Raw genomic sequence first — 15,108 nt, 5'->3', positions numbered from 1 at the left:
AGACACACGATACACACATCAGGCTGCATTTATCAGTCTTTTAATAAAGAGGTGTGTAAATGCTTTCATGGCCAAACCGAAATATAAGTTCCTTCCAGATATAGAAAAGTTTTCTTTGTACTCACTTGTGTATGTAGATAAACATCAGTTCCAAGAGACCAACAAAGAGCAACACTGAACACCGCTGGAGAGCGTTCCTTTAAGTGGCAATCAGACTGTAAAACTCCGCCCCTTTCTGTACAACTCCTCCCCTTTATCTACAACTCCCCCCATTCTTGCACTTCATCACCCCACTGTTTCTCATGATACAGCAATACACACTTTTTTATTCCATAATTTTCAGTCAGTGCTCAAGCAACTCACCTTAACTTCAATTCATCCAAATAAATGAGAAATAGTTGTGAATTTCTTGGGAATCTGATTAACAAGCTCCAATATTAACAATTCTCCAACTTCCAGAATGTTCTAAAATTGTATCTGAGACTTTATACATCAAGAATTCAGTGGCCTTGGACAGCCAGACTGAACGTATATGTGTGCGTGTGTGTGTGTGTATGTGTATGTGTGGGAAGGGATGAGTCAGTAGATGTCTGTGATATCATGACAAAGTTGTGCAAGCAGATGAGCCGAGTTACATCCTGCATATTCGCTGACTCGGGAAATTAGCGTGTCAAAAGCGAGGAATGAAGTTCACCAGCCTCACAATATTCACTTATTAACTCGAGTAATTTCTTTAATGCAATAAATTAAAATAATTCTTCATGTCACGCACACCATAAATACACAAAGTACACAGTGTATGTGTAACATAAGCCTCTCATGGTGGGTAGGGGTGTGTGTGTGTGGGTGTGTGTGTGTGTGTGTGTGTGGGTGTGTGTGTGTGCGTGCGTGTCATTAAACATGCAACCACATTTTGAAAAAGCTTCTGAAGAACACGCTCATATGTGTACACGCTACACCAGAAACGTCACGTTTCTGACAACATGCGCTGATTTATACTTATACTTCTGCAAAAATGCACAGTAATCAGATTTATCAGAAAGCTCACGTAGTAAAATTCATGCATGTAGAATTATGTAATATAAGATTAAAGAATTATTGGTCTTTAGGAAACTTAAAAATGGTTCCTCTGTGGCATGTCTCTAAAGAACCTTGTCTTGTACACTCATAGCTGCTAATGTTTTCAATGTTAAATCACAACTGAAAACAATTTTAGGAAATCTGTGCCCCCTTGAGATACCGTAAGTAACAGCAAGCCAAAAATATGATCTGCTCTGTTCTCACAGATTTCTAATTTCCAGACAGTCCTAACAGCAGTGAAACACGGCCACAGTGTGTGAAGTGAGATAAGCGAGGAGAGCGGAGAATGCTAATTGTCACTGCTGATGTTAGCCTCAGACAGACAGCAGATTCGGGCTCGGGTGGACGGGTTATCAGAAAAATGACATTTCTCATTTCATTCTCTCAGCATGGCCCGGAGGAACAGGGGGAAAAAAGAAGATAGTTATGTGAGTCTGAGTTTGCCTTCTTTCCTCTCTGACACAAGTTCATTACAGTGAGCTGATAACGATATCACACACACACACACACACACACACACACAAGCAGAGAGAGAGAGAGAGAGAAAGGAATGTAGTGAGAACCGCTCAGAAAACTTTCAGAATTCTCATCTTGAACTGATTACATTCATAATCATAATAATAATAATAATAATTACTTATATTAATTATACTCTAAAAGCCCCTGTATAAGACCCGCTCTGCCCTAAAAGCCCCTGTATGAGACCCGCTCTGCCCTAAAAGCCCCTGTATAAGACCCGCTCTGCCCTAAAAGCCCCTGTATAAGACCCGCTCTGCCCTAAAAGCCCCTGTATAAGACCCGCTCTGTACTAAAAGCCCCTGTATAGGACCCCGCTCTGCCCTAAAAGCCCCTGTATAAGACCTGTTCTGCCCTAAAAGCCCCTGTATAAGACCCGCTCTGTACTAAAAGCCCCTGTTTTAGACCCGTTCTGCCCTAAAAGCCCCTGTATAAGACCCCGCTCTGCCCTAAAAGCCCCTGTATAGGACCCGCTCTGCCCTAAAAGCCCCTGTATAAGACCCGCTCTGCCCTAAAAGCCCCTGTATGAGACCCGCTCTGCCCTAAAAGCCCCTGTATGAGACCTGTTCTGCCGTAAAAGCCCCTGTATAAGACCCGCTCTGTACTAAAAGCCCCTGTTTTAGACCCGTTCTGCCCTAAAAGCCCCTGTATAAGACCCGCTCTGCCCTAAAAGCCCCTGTATAGGACCCGCTCTGCCCTAAAAGCCCCTGTATAAGACCAGCTCTGCCCTAAAAGCCCCTGTATAAGACCCGCTCTGCCCTAAAAGCCCCTGTATGAGACCTGTTCTGCCGTAAAAGCCCCTGTATAAGACCCGCTCTGTACTAAAAGCCCCTGTACAGGACCCGCTCTTCCCTAAAAGCCCCTGTATGAGACCCGCTCTGCCCTAAAAGCCCCTGTATAAGACCCGCTCTTCCCTAAAAGCCCCTGTATGAGACCCGCTCTGCCCTAAAAGCCCCTGTATAAGACCCGCTCTTCCCTAAAAGCCCCTGTATAAGACCCGCTCTGCCCTAAAAGCCCCTGTATAAGACCCGCTCTGCACTAGAAGCCCCTGTATAAGACCCGCTCTGCACTAAAAGCCCCTGTATAAGACCCGCTCTTCCCTAAAAGCCCCTGTATAAGACCCGCTCTGCCCTAAAAGCCCCTGTATAAGACCCGTTCTGCCCTAAAAGCCCCTGTATAAGACCCGCTCTGCCCTAAAAGCCCCTGTATAAGACCCGCTCTGCCCTAAAAGCCCCTGTATAGGACCCCGCTCTGTACTAAAAGCCCCTCTATAAGACCCGTTCTGCCGTAAAAGCCCCTGTATAAGACCCGTTCTGCCATAAAAGCCCCTGTATAAGACCCGCTCTGCCCTAAAAGCCCCTGTATAAGACCCGCTCTGTACTAAAAGCCCCTGTATAGGACCCCGCTCTGTACTAAAAGCCCCTGTATAAGACCCGCTCTGCCCTAAAAGCCCCTGTATAAGACCCGCTCTGCCCTAAAAGCCCCTGTATAGGACCCGCTCTTCCCTAAAAGCCCCTGTATGAGACCCGCTCTGCCCTAAAAGCCCCTGTATAAGACCCGCTCTGCCCTAAAAGCCCCTGTATGAGACCCGCTCTGCCCTAAAAGCCCCTGTATGAGACCCGCTCTGCCCTAAAAGCCCCTGTATGAGACCCGCTCTGCCCTAAAAGCCCCTGTATAAGACCCGCTCTGCCCTAAAAGCCCCTGTATGAGACCCGCTCTGCCCTAAAAGCCCCTGTATAGGACCCCGCTCTGTACTAAAAGCCCCTCTATAAGACCCGTTCTGCCGTAAAAGCCCCTGTATAAGACCCGTTCTGCCATAAAAGCCCCTGTATAAGACCCGCTCTGCCCTAAAAGCCCCTGTATAAGACCCGCTCTGTAATAAAAGCCCCTGTATAGGACCCCGCTCTGTACTAAAAGCCCCTGTATAAGACCCGCTCTGCCCTAAAAGCCCCTGTATAAGACCCGCTCTGCCCTAAAAGCCCCTGTATAGGACCCGCTCTTCCCTAAAAGCCCCTGTATGAGACCCGCTCTGCCCTAAAAGCCCCCTGTATGAGACCCCGCTCTGCCCTAAAAGCCCCTGTATGAGACCCGCTCTGCCCTAAAAGCCCCTGTATGAGACCCGCTCTGCCCTAAAAGCCCCTGTATGAGACCCCGCTCTGCCCTAAAAGCCCCTGTATAAGACCCGCTCTGCACTAGAAGCCCCTGTATAAGACCCGCTCTGCACTAAAAGCCCCTGTATAAGACCCGCTCTTCCCTAAAAGCCCCTGTTATAAGACCCGCTCTGCCCTAAAAGCCCCTGTATAAGACCCGTTCTGCCCTAAAAGCCCCTGTATAAGACCCGCTCTGCCCTAAAAAGCCCCTGTATAAGACCCGCTCTGCCCTAAAAGCCCCTGTATAGGACCCCGCTCTGTACTAAAAGCCCCTCTATAAGACCCGTTCTGCCGTAAAAGCCCCTGTATAAGACCCGTTCTGCCATAAAAGCCCCTGTATAAGACCCGCTCTGCCCTAAAGCCCCTGTATAAGACCCGCTCTGTACTAAAAGCCCCTGTATAGGACCACCGCTCTGTACTAAAAGCCCCTGTATGAGACCCGCTCTGCCCTAAAAGCCCTGTATGAGACCCGCTCTGCCCTAAAAGCCCCTGTATGAGACCCGCTCTGCCCTAAAAGCCCCTGTATGAGACCCGCTCTGCCCTAAAAGCCCCTGTATAAGACCCCGCTCTGCCCTAAAAGCCCCTGTATGAGACCCGCTCTGCCCTAAAAAGCCCCTGTATAGGACCCCGCTCTGTACTAAAAGCCCCTCTATAAGACCCGCTCTGCCCTAAAAGCCCCTCTATAAGACCCGCTCTTCCCTAAAAGCCCCTGTATAAGACCCGTTCTGCCCTAAAAGCCCCTGTATAAGACCCGTTCTGCCCTAAAAGCCCCTGTATAAGACCCGCTCTGCCCTAAAAGCCCCTGTATAAGACCCGCTCTGCCCCTTAAAAGCCCCTGTATAAGACCCGCTCTGCCCTAAAAGCCCCTGTATAAGACCCGCTCTGTACTAAAAGCCCCTCTATAAGACCCGTTCTGCCGTAATAAAGCCCCTGTATGAGACCTGCTCTGCCCTAAAAGCCCCTGTATAGGACCCGCTCTTCCCTAAAAGCCCCTGTTTTAGACCCGTTCTGCCCTAAAAGCCCCTGTATAAGACCCGCTCTTCCTAAAAGCCCCTGTATGAGACCCGCTCTGCCTAAAAGCCCCTGTATAAGACCCGCTCTGCACTAAAAGCCCCTGTATAAGACCCGCTCTGCACTAAAAGCCCCTGTATAAGACCCGCTCTGCACTAAAAAGCCCCTGTATAAGACCCGCTCTGCCCTAAAAGCCCCTGTATAAGACCCGCTCTGCCTAAAAGCCCCTGTATAGGACCCCGCTCTGTACGAAAAGCCCCTGTATAAGACCCGCTCTGTACTAAAAGCCCCTGTATAAGACCTGTTCTATACTACAAACACTGTATAACTTCTTCTGTATTACCTGGAAAAATGTTTCAAAGCAATTCCCAAGAATAAATGTGGATTCTAATGATCTAAGGTACTGAGAATTCCTCAGCTGCTGAAACAGGAAAAAACACACAGAAACGTGTTGTAACGTGACGCAGCTGCAGTCCAAAGCCTCCCTATAAGGACGAGGGGGAAATATGACTCATATAGCTCATAAATGAACATTTCTCAAAGTGAAACTTGGAGTGCTTTCTTCCTGATTTAGCCAAGCATGAAACAGGTGTGGTCATGAAGTGGGACTGAACATTTCTGCATCATCTGGAGATAGCTGTATTTTTTCCAGTAAAGAGCTGTAGTGTTTTATACTGAAACTCACTCACATGTATATTTACTCTGTGTGTATGCTTTGACTTTTCAGTTTTGGTTTTGCAAAAAGAAATAAGACCACTGGAATCCACCTGTTACGCCTTTTCTGAGCTATGATTTATGAAATTAGATGATAAAGAGTAACTGTTATCTCTTTCACTAGGACTAATGCTGCAATCCATTGTACTCGGAAAAAACCCAACCTTCGAAACGGAAAAAGGCAAAGAAACAGTCATTCAACTCAGAATTCAAAGTCTGATATAAACCTCACAACAATATGGCGGCACACATTTAAGACCACCGTCACAGACACATTTTTATGACGAAAGATGAGCAAGACAGTTGACCTACCTTACACGTTGTTTCTCATTGCTAATTGCAGCATGAGACACTGAGGCTATTGATCTAGGTGGAGTTATTGCTACATCTTCCATTTATCCAGTTTTCTCCAACAAAATAAAGATAATGGGTTGTTTGCATTAAATGTTGGAACGTACACGGAGCGCTTACGATTTTAATTTCCGTGAAAATTAGTTCATCAATCTGAGAGACACTGAGATGAATGCATACTGTTCACAGGTAGCTTTATGGCTTAATGAAAACCACGAAGTCCTTCGTCTTCTTCTTCTTGATCTAAACGAGTCTAATTAAAGCTCATTTGTCTCTGCTTTGAGCAAAGTTAAAAACTGTGGCATGACGTAATGGGAATTTTTTCCCACAGCAAAACTTTGTTCTTGTTTCTCGTTCCAGAGCAGCGCACACGTCTTCAGTCGCTCCACAAACCCGCTGGTCTTGTAACTGAGCTCAGATGTGGATCCTCGGCGGATGGCGTTTTTATTTGTTGGCTGTGTGAGCAGCGCTCCAGACACACCCGGGGACGTGGGGACCGTCTGTCCTACTTCCACGCTCCTTTGGTGCTCTGAAAGCACTCAATTAATGGAAAAAGTGTCAGAGTTTTTTTTATATGTGTGTACTTTTGTTCCTTTATGAAACACACATAGAGCATCCTTCAGCAGGACAACAGGACACAAAGGAGCCACTGTGTCAAAATGAAACACAGCCGTACGGTCCGGGTTCATTAATCAGCATCAGCTCAGGCGTGCTAATGAGTCACACTATTGAGCTCTGCTGAACTCTGAGGTTAGACTATGTTCTTATTATGGCTCAAAGAGTTGAGCTAAGAGCTAGCGCTTTATGCTAAACATTCAATATGCAATGGAGTATCTAGCTGGACTAATGAAATTAGCTGGACTGTGATTATAGTGTTTAGGAAAACTGAGGCCTAAAACTGGAAACTTTCTATTAGGCAAAGAATAAACCACTCTGTATCGTGCTGTTATAGGAAAGTAATCAAGAACAAGGTGGTGTGATGAAGTGGAAATACTGTTAACCACTCCAAAGTTGATTAGCTTTTTTTTTTTTAAATACACCTTCTGACCAATCAGAATCCGGAATTCAGCACCACTGTGGTAAATCAGCCCTGTATTTTAAATTAAAAGACCATTAGCGCTCAAAGTGTTGCAATTTGGATATTAAAACTAGCTTTAGCATGTGAGTAGTGTAAGAATTGTGTATTGTGGTGACAGATTGTTGCTCAGTGTGTTCCTCTGAGTGAAAGGGAGATTAATCCACTTCACACAGTGAGACGCTCGAACACGGGCTGAAACCCTGAGAAACCTGTCACAGCACAAAACAGCATGCAACAACAGCTTATACTTACAGCCAGGCACAGCTTAAGCGCTCTCAGATCAGTATTTCTGCACGCAGTCATTCTGTAATACTGCCATGGAAAATATGGCAAAGTAGGCAGATTCAAACCTTACAAATTCTCCAAGCACCTTTTAAAATGATATTATATATCAGTGTAATACAATTTAGTGCTGTTTCAGTGTGACTTCACGCAAAAGACACGCCTCCTTCACTGTAATAGACACAGAAGCCACGCCTCCTTCACCGTAATAGACACAGAGGCCACGTCTCCTTCACCGTAATAGACACAGAGGCCACACCTCCTTCACCGTCATAGACACAGAGGCCACACCTCCTTCACTGTAATAGACACAGAGGCCACGCCTCCTTCACCGTAATAGACACAGAGGCCACGTCTCCTTCACCGTAATAGACACAGAGGCCACGCCTCCTTCACTGTAATAGACACAGAGGCCACACCTCCTTCACTGTAATAGACACAGAGGCCACACCTCCTTCACTGTAATAGACACAGAAGCCACGCCTCCTTCACTGTAATAGACACAGAGGCCACGCCTCCTTCACTGTAATAGACACAGAGGCCACGCCTCCTTCACCGTCATAGACACAGAGGCCACGTCTCCTTCACCGTCATAGACACAGAGGCCACGCCTCCTTCACTGTCATAGACACAGAGGCCACACCTCCTTCACTGTAATAGACACAGAGGCCACACCTCCTTCACTGTAATAGACACAGAAGCCACGCCTCCTTCACTGTAATAGACACAGAGGCCACGCCTCCTTCACCGTAATAGACACAGAGGCCACGCCTCCTTCACCGTAATAGACACAGAGGCCACGTCTCCTTCACCGTCATAGACACAGAGGCCACACCTCCTTCACCGTCATAGACACAGAGGCCACACCTCCTTCACTGTAATAGACACAGAGGCCACACCTCCTTCACTGTAATAGACACAGAGGCCACGCCTCCTTCACTGTAATAGACACAGAGGCCACACCTCCTTCACTGTAATAGACACAGAGGCCACACCTCCTTCACTGTAATAGACACAGAGGCCACACCTCCTTCACTGTAATAGACACAGAGGCCACGCCTCCTTCACTGTCATAGACACAGAGGCCACACCTCCTTCACTGTAATAGACACAGAGGCCACACCTCCTTCACTGTCATAGACACAGAGGCCACACCTCCTTCACCGTAATAGACACAGAGGCCACACCTCCTTCACCGTAATAGACACAGAGGCCACGCCTCCTTCACTGTAATAGACACATAGGCCACGCCTCCTTCACTGTCATAGACACAGAGGCCACGCCTCCTTCACTGTAATAGACACGGAGGCCACGCCTCCTTCACTGTCATAGACACGGAGGCCACACCTCCTTCACTGTAATAGACACGGAGGCCACGCCTCCTTCACTGTAATAGACACAGAGGCCACGCCTCCTTCACCGTCATAGACACAGAGGCCACGTCTCCTTCACCGTCATAGACACAGAGGCCACGCCTCCTTCACTGTAATAGACACAGAGGCCACACCTCCTTCACTGTAATAGACACAGAGGCCACACCTCCTTCACTGTAATAGACACAGAGGCCACGCCTCCTTCACCGTAATAGACACAGAGGCCACGCCTCCTTCACCGTAATAGACACAGAGGCCACGCCTCCTTCACCGTAATAGACACAGAGGCCACGTCTCCTTCACCGTCATAGACACAGAGGCCACACCTCCTTCACTGTCATAGACACAGAGGCCACACCTCCTTCACTGTAATAGACACAGAGGCCACACCTCCTTCACTGTAATAGACACAGAGGCCATGCCTCCTTCACTGTAATAGACACAGAGGCCACGCCTTCTTCACTGTAATAGACACAGAGGCCACACCTCCGTCACTGTAATAGACACAGAGGCCACACCTCCTTCACTGTCATAGACACAGAGGCCACACCTCCTTCACTGTAATAGACACAGAGGCCACACCTCCTTCACTGTAATAGACACAGAGGCCACGCCTCCTTCACTGTAATAGACACAGAGGCCATGCCTCCTTCACTGTAATAGACACAGAGGCCACACCTTCTTCACTGTAATAGACACAGAGGCCACACCTCCTTCACCGTAATAGACACAGAGGCCACACCTCCTTCACCGTAATAGACACAGAGGCCACACCTCCTTCACTGTAATAGACACATAGGCCACGCCTCCTTCACTGTAATAGACACAGAGGCCACGCCTCCTTCACTGTCATAGACACAGAGGCCACGCCTCCTTCACTGTCATAGACACGGAGGCCACGCCTCCTTCACTGTCATAGACACGGAGGCCACGCCTCCTTCACTGTAATAGACACGGAGGCCACGCCTCCTTCACTGTAATAGACACGGAGGCCACGCCTCCTTCACCGTCATAGACACAGAGGCCACGTCTCCTTCACCGTCATAGACACAGAGGCCACGCCTCCTTCACTGTAATAGACACAGAGGCCACACCTCCTTCACTGTAATAGACACAGAGGCCACACCTCCTTCACTGTAATAGACACAGAAGCCACACCTCCTTCACTGTAATAGACACAGAGGCCACGCCTCCTTCACCGTAATAGACACAGAGGCCACGCCTCCTTCACCGTAATAGACACAGAGGCCACGCCTCCTTCACTGTAATAGACACAGAGGCCATGCCTCCTTCACTGTCATAGACACAGAGGCCACACCTCCTTCACCGTAATAGACACGGAGGCCACGCCTCCTTCACTGTAATAGACACAGAGGCCACGCCTCCTTCACTGTCATAGACATAGAGGCCACACCTCCGTCACTGTAATAGACAGAGAGGCCACACCTCCTTCACTGTCATAGACACAGAAGCCACACCTCCTTCACTGTAATAGACACAGAGGCCACACCTCCTTCACTGTAATAGACACAGAGGCCACACCTCCTTCACTGTAATAGACACAGAGGCCACACCTCCGTCACTGTAATAGACACAGAGGCCACGCCTCCTTCACTGTAATAGACACAGAGGCCACACCTAATTCACTGAGACTGAGACACAGAAGCCACACCTCCTTCACTGTAATAGACACAGAAGCCACACCTCCTTCACTGTCATAGACACAGAGGCCACACCTCCTTCACTGTCATAGACACAGAGGCCACACCTTCTTCACTGTAATAGACACAGAGGCCACGCCTCCTTCACTGTAATAGACACAGAAGCCACACCTCCTTCACTGTCATAGACACAGAGGCCACACCTCCTTCACTGTAATAGACACAGAAGCCACGCCTCCTTCACTGAGACTGAGACACAGAGGCCACGCCTCCTTTACTGATGATGATGATGAGGATGACGATGAGGATAATGATGATGAGGATGACGATGAACAGCTCCTGCAGTGTTGACTATAATTAGCACACCACCTTGATAGGAAGGACAAAGTGTGATGACCATCCTGCATCCTTCTAACTGTCCTCTACTGTCTCTCTATATATATTCCTCCTTCACTCACTCACTCTCTCTCTCTCTCTCTCTCCCTGTAATTTGCAGCTCGTTAGCTCTCCTGACTCGTTAGCGTGTCTCCTGAACGTGCCTCATTAAAGTAACAAGGTTAGACTGAGAAACACAAACATCCAGGAAGTCTGAACACTGAACACACACACACTCGTTTTTCTATCCTTGTGAGGACCTTCCAAAGACATAATGATTACTGCACCTAATTCATGCAGAAACTAAACCTAACAGTAAACCTAAAGACAAGAAAAGAACGATGGAAATGGGTTTTCCAAATAAATCATGATGTATGTGACATAAGTGGCATTTTTAGGAGCTATATCTAGAATGAACTTGTTTAATGAACTTTATATATAACTATAATCAGATAAAAAGTACAGTGGTCACTATATGATAATAAAGAAATTAACAGTAACTCCTCTTCATCACAATGCCCTGCTGTTGATTGTTTTCCTACAACAGCACACCCTGTGCTGTTTTATTTCCTGCTTATCATAGTGTGCTCCTAAAAGAGGGGTAACCCCATTATACTATACTACTGACCTAATACTAATCAGGAGAGGATAACAAGTAACGCTTTAGTGTTAGCCGTGTTCAGTGACAGATTTCCCAAATCCAAAACTAACACGAAAAAGCTTTTAGAAAGACAAACACACCTGCATACACTAAACCCTCATAAACTCCATGACTACACTGTGTCATGGAAAAGGAAACTGCACCTGATAAATGGCCGCCTCAGTCTGCGCTTTGCCTACATTTATAAATATAAACAGGACATGTTTGCGCAAACGGTGTTTACAGATTGGTGATTCCATGCGTCAACCTTACCACAGAAAAAAGTTAGGAGCACACTGGTGTCTGTATTTACCTCCACTCATTTCATTTTATAGGAAATGGCACGATTTCTCCATCAGATACGTAGCATGTAATTAGGATCTTTACACATGGATAGCTCCAGTGACCGCGTTCATTAGTGTGTGAGTGTAATGGATGTGTTTATTGGTGTAAATTTTACGTCTGGTGGAAACTTGGATTTACTTATTCATTCGTTCATTCATCTTCAATAACCACTTTATCCTGGTCACGGTTGTTGTGGTTTAAATTACTAAATTGTTTATATTTTTTAAAATGCTAGGTTCATTCGAATATATTGCAGGTGTATACAATCAAACATAATTGCTGTCTGGTCACAATTCCTTCAGAAGAGTGAGGGATTAGTCAGAATTCCTTCAGGAGCGAAGGCATTGTCATTGTCTTTAGGAGCATGTGGAATTTCTCAGAGGGATTGCTCAGAATTGTTTAAGGAATTCCTTTGGGAGTCAGTGGGATTGGTCAGATTTTTTTTAGGGAAGGAGGGTTAGTATTCCTTTAGGAGTGGATGGGATTAGTAAGAATTCCTTTGCGAGTGGAGGTATTGGCTAGAATTCCTTCAGAAGCAGGTGGGATTGGTCAAAATTCCTGCAGGAGCAGAAGCATTGATCAGATTTTGTTTAAGAGCAGGAAAGAATTAGTAAGAATTCCTTCAGGAGTGGATTGATTAGGAAGAATTTCATCATCAGGCCAGTATTCTGTCCTGGGCCAGGAGCAAAGGAATTGTTCAGCATTCCTTAAAGAGTAGGTGAGATTACCCAGAATTTCTTCATGAGGGGGTGGGAATAGTCAAAATACTTTCATGAACGCATGGGAGTTACCTCTTTATTAAAAATCCTGACATTTCTGACATTTCTGTAAAAGCTTATTTTACATTTGTATCCCAAAATCCCTTTCAGGATGAAACGTCAAACCAGTTAAGAGAGATATTAGGGGCATGTCCATCTGATGAGGGTTTTCTCTTTCTCTTTTTCTCTTTTTTTCTCAACACTTTGGGCGGAACTCCTTTGAGTGCTTGCGGAATTGGGCAGAATTCCTTTGAGAGCTTGCGGGATTGAGCAGAACTCCTTTGAGAGCTTGCATAATTGGGCAGAATTCCTTTGAGTGCTTGCGGGATTGGGCAGAATTCCTTTGAGAGCTTGCGGGATTGGGCAGAACTCCTTTGAGAGCTTGCAGGATTGGGCAGAATTCCGTTGAGAGCTTGCAGGATTGGGCAGAACTCCTTTGAGAGCTTGCAGGATTGGGCAGAACTCCTTTGAGAGCTTGCGGGATTGGGCAGAACTCCTTTGAGAGCTTGCGGGATTGGGCAGAATTCCGTTGAGAGCTTGCAGGATTGGGCAGAATTCTTTTGCGAGCTTGCAGGATTGGGCAGAACTCCTTTGAGAGTTTACGGGATTGGGCAGAACTCCTTTGAGAGCTTAGGGATTGGGCAGTACTCCTTTGAGAGCTTACGGGATTGGGCAGAACTCCTTTGAGAGCTTACGGGATTGGGCAGTACTCCTTTGAGAGCTTACGGGATTGGGCAGAACTCCTTTGAGAGCTTACGGGATTGGGCAGTACTCCTTTGAGAGCTTACGGGATTGGGCAGAATTCCTTTGCAAGCTTGCAGGATTGGGCAGAACTCTTGAGAGCATGCAGGATTGGGCAGAACTCCTTTGAGAGCATGCAGGATTGGGCAGAACTCCTTTGTGAGTGAGTGGGATTAGTTAGAATTCCTTCAGAAGCAGGTGGGATTGGTCAGCATGAATGGACGGAGTGGGGAAAAAAAAACATTCTCCCACGTGTGGAGAGTGTAGAGGTGGGAGATTGTTTTTTTTTCCCCCCACTCCATTCAAACAAAAGAAAATAATGACTTTTCCCAGCATAGTCTCGTGCAGTTGACAGTGAAATCGGCTTCCAGTCTGAAATATTTCCAGACTAACGGAGTACCTTTAGCCTGCTCTCTTTACCGTCTGCCTCGTTTTCTATTTATAGTGTTTGTTGAAAATATGTCATCTCCCATAACACTCTTTCCATGTGATGTGAAGAAAGTGCAGTAGATCGGTAATATGAACTGTGATAGAGATTCCATCTGAATATTGATCTGAATTCTACCCTGAAGAGGTCACATGTTCTGTGCAGGAATGTGCACGCTCACACACAACAGCGCTGCATCCTATACAATACACTGTTTACTCTCCATATTGGGGAATCATATGAATTTTTCCTACACTGCACCGCCTTGCATTATCACATTAGGTATATTTTCAGTATTGTGTTTACTGCACTTCACTGTGTACAACTTGTTTTGTACGATTCGCCTCACACCCTGATCTACTTCTACATGGAGCTCTTCTTGGCTTTCCCGTCAGTAAGTGCTCATGATGGTGTGATAAAAGGTAGCTGGTGAATAATTAAACAGGGGAAGTGTGGAAGCTTCCACGCTCCATCCTAAACTCCAGGAAGGAGGATTAAACGATCTTCTGGAAAGAAGGAAACTGACAGCAGCGAGATATCATCTCTGATATTTATGAACCTGCAGCGCAGTGCTATGCATGAAAGGTTTATTTCCATGCAGAAAAGCTTTATATGAACTATTCCTGCCACTCTGTAGGTGCAGGATTACTGACAGCATTGCTCTGACAATGTATTCCCTCCATGTTAACAAAGAAAAAGACGTGTGTAATCGCTGATGTGGTGAAGATGTTTATTTAACAGTTATGGAAGGAGTCTCCAGTGTGAGCGCTTTGTAACAGTCAGAGGTAAAGCTGTAAAAAGAGAGGCTGGTGAGGGAACGATTGTTTATAGCAGCTGTAACGTAAGTGAGAACAGGCGCTAACTTGTTTGTAAATGTAACCATAAATGGATAAAAACAGTAACATCATTTTGTAATAAATAAAAAATTTAATCATAGCAGTATATAAGAGGAATAACACACTTCCGGACGTGCTGTTCGGTTTGGTAACAGTAACTCGACTTCATCACACCACCCCATAGCTGATTATTTTCCTACAATAGCATGACGCATACTGTTTTAGTCCTTACTTTACATATCATCGCTGCCTACTGGATATATTTTGAACTGTATTAACAAGCATTATGGCTAAATATGAAAGTAAATATAATAAATATTATAGTTTTTGAGAACAAGTACTCATTTAGAAACACAAACAAATCCTGCAAAATGTTTTTTAGACCATCTGTATTATATTCTGACCTTCTGCACTGATAGTTTTCAACAAACCCTGTTTAACAAATTCGACCAAAAATAAACCCCAATATTACGCTGAACCACTGACACTGAACCAAATGAAATCTAACGAGCAATTAATCCACGCTGACTGTTTGCTCTTCCACACTGACTCTCTAAAGCACCGGCCCACATCATCGTGTTTTTAATCAGTTCTGAATGTCAACTGGGGAAAAAAATAAACCAGCTCCGGAAAAAAACCCCAAACAAACAGGCGACGAGGTCGTTGTCTTTTCTTAGCAGGAGCATTTGTTCTGTGAGAGCACTTATTTCCGTGCACGGCTCTAATGGATGCGGAATTGAAACCTCTCATGCGTTTCAGTGCGGTTTCTG

General features: G+C 46.0%; 1 protein-coding gene across 4 annotated transcripts in view; it reads right to left on the bottom strand.

Annotated features, from left to right (window-relative positions):
• The window catches only part of LOC113527444 (carbohydrate sulfotransferase 15), a 50,453-nt gene that overhangs the window by 15,263 nt on the left and 20,082 nt on the right, over window positions 1–15,108 (bottom strand). Inside the window, exon 1 of one of the 4 annotated variants that reach the window (XM_034309454.2) lies at window positions 126–1,745. The exons of the other annotated variants lie outside the window; for them this stretch is intronic. The gene's annotated coding sequence lies outside the window, so the exon portion shown is untranslated. Of the gene's footprint in view, window positions 1–125; window positions 1,746–15,108 lie in introns of those variants that run through there. 4 annotated transcript variants of the gene reach the window in all.

This window comes from Pangasianodon hypophthalmus, chromosome 12 (genome assembly GCF_027358585.1).
Source record: "Pangasianodon hypophthalmus isolate fPanHyp1 chromosome 12, fPanHyp1.pri, whole genome shotgun sequence".
NCBI lineage: Eukaryota > Metazoa > Chordata > Actinopteri > Siluriformes > Pangasiidae > Pangasianodon > Pangasianodon hypophthalmus.
The sequence above is the reverse complement of the archived record's forward strand: the minus strand, read 5'-3'. Positions and strand labels throughout refer to the sequence as shown.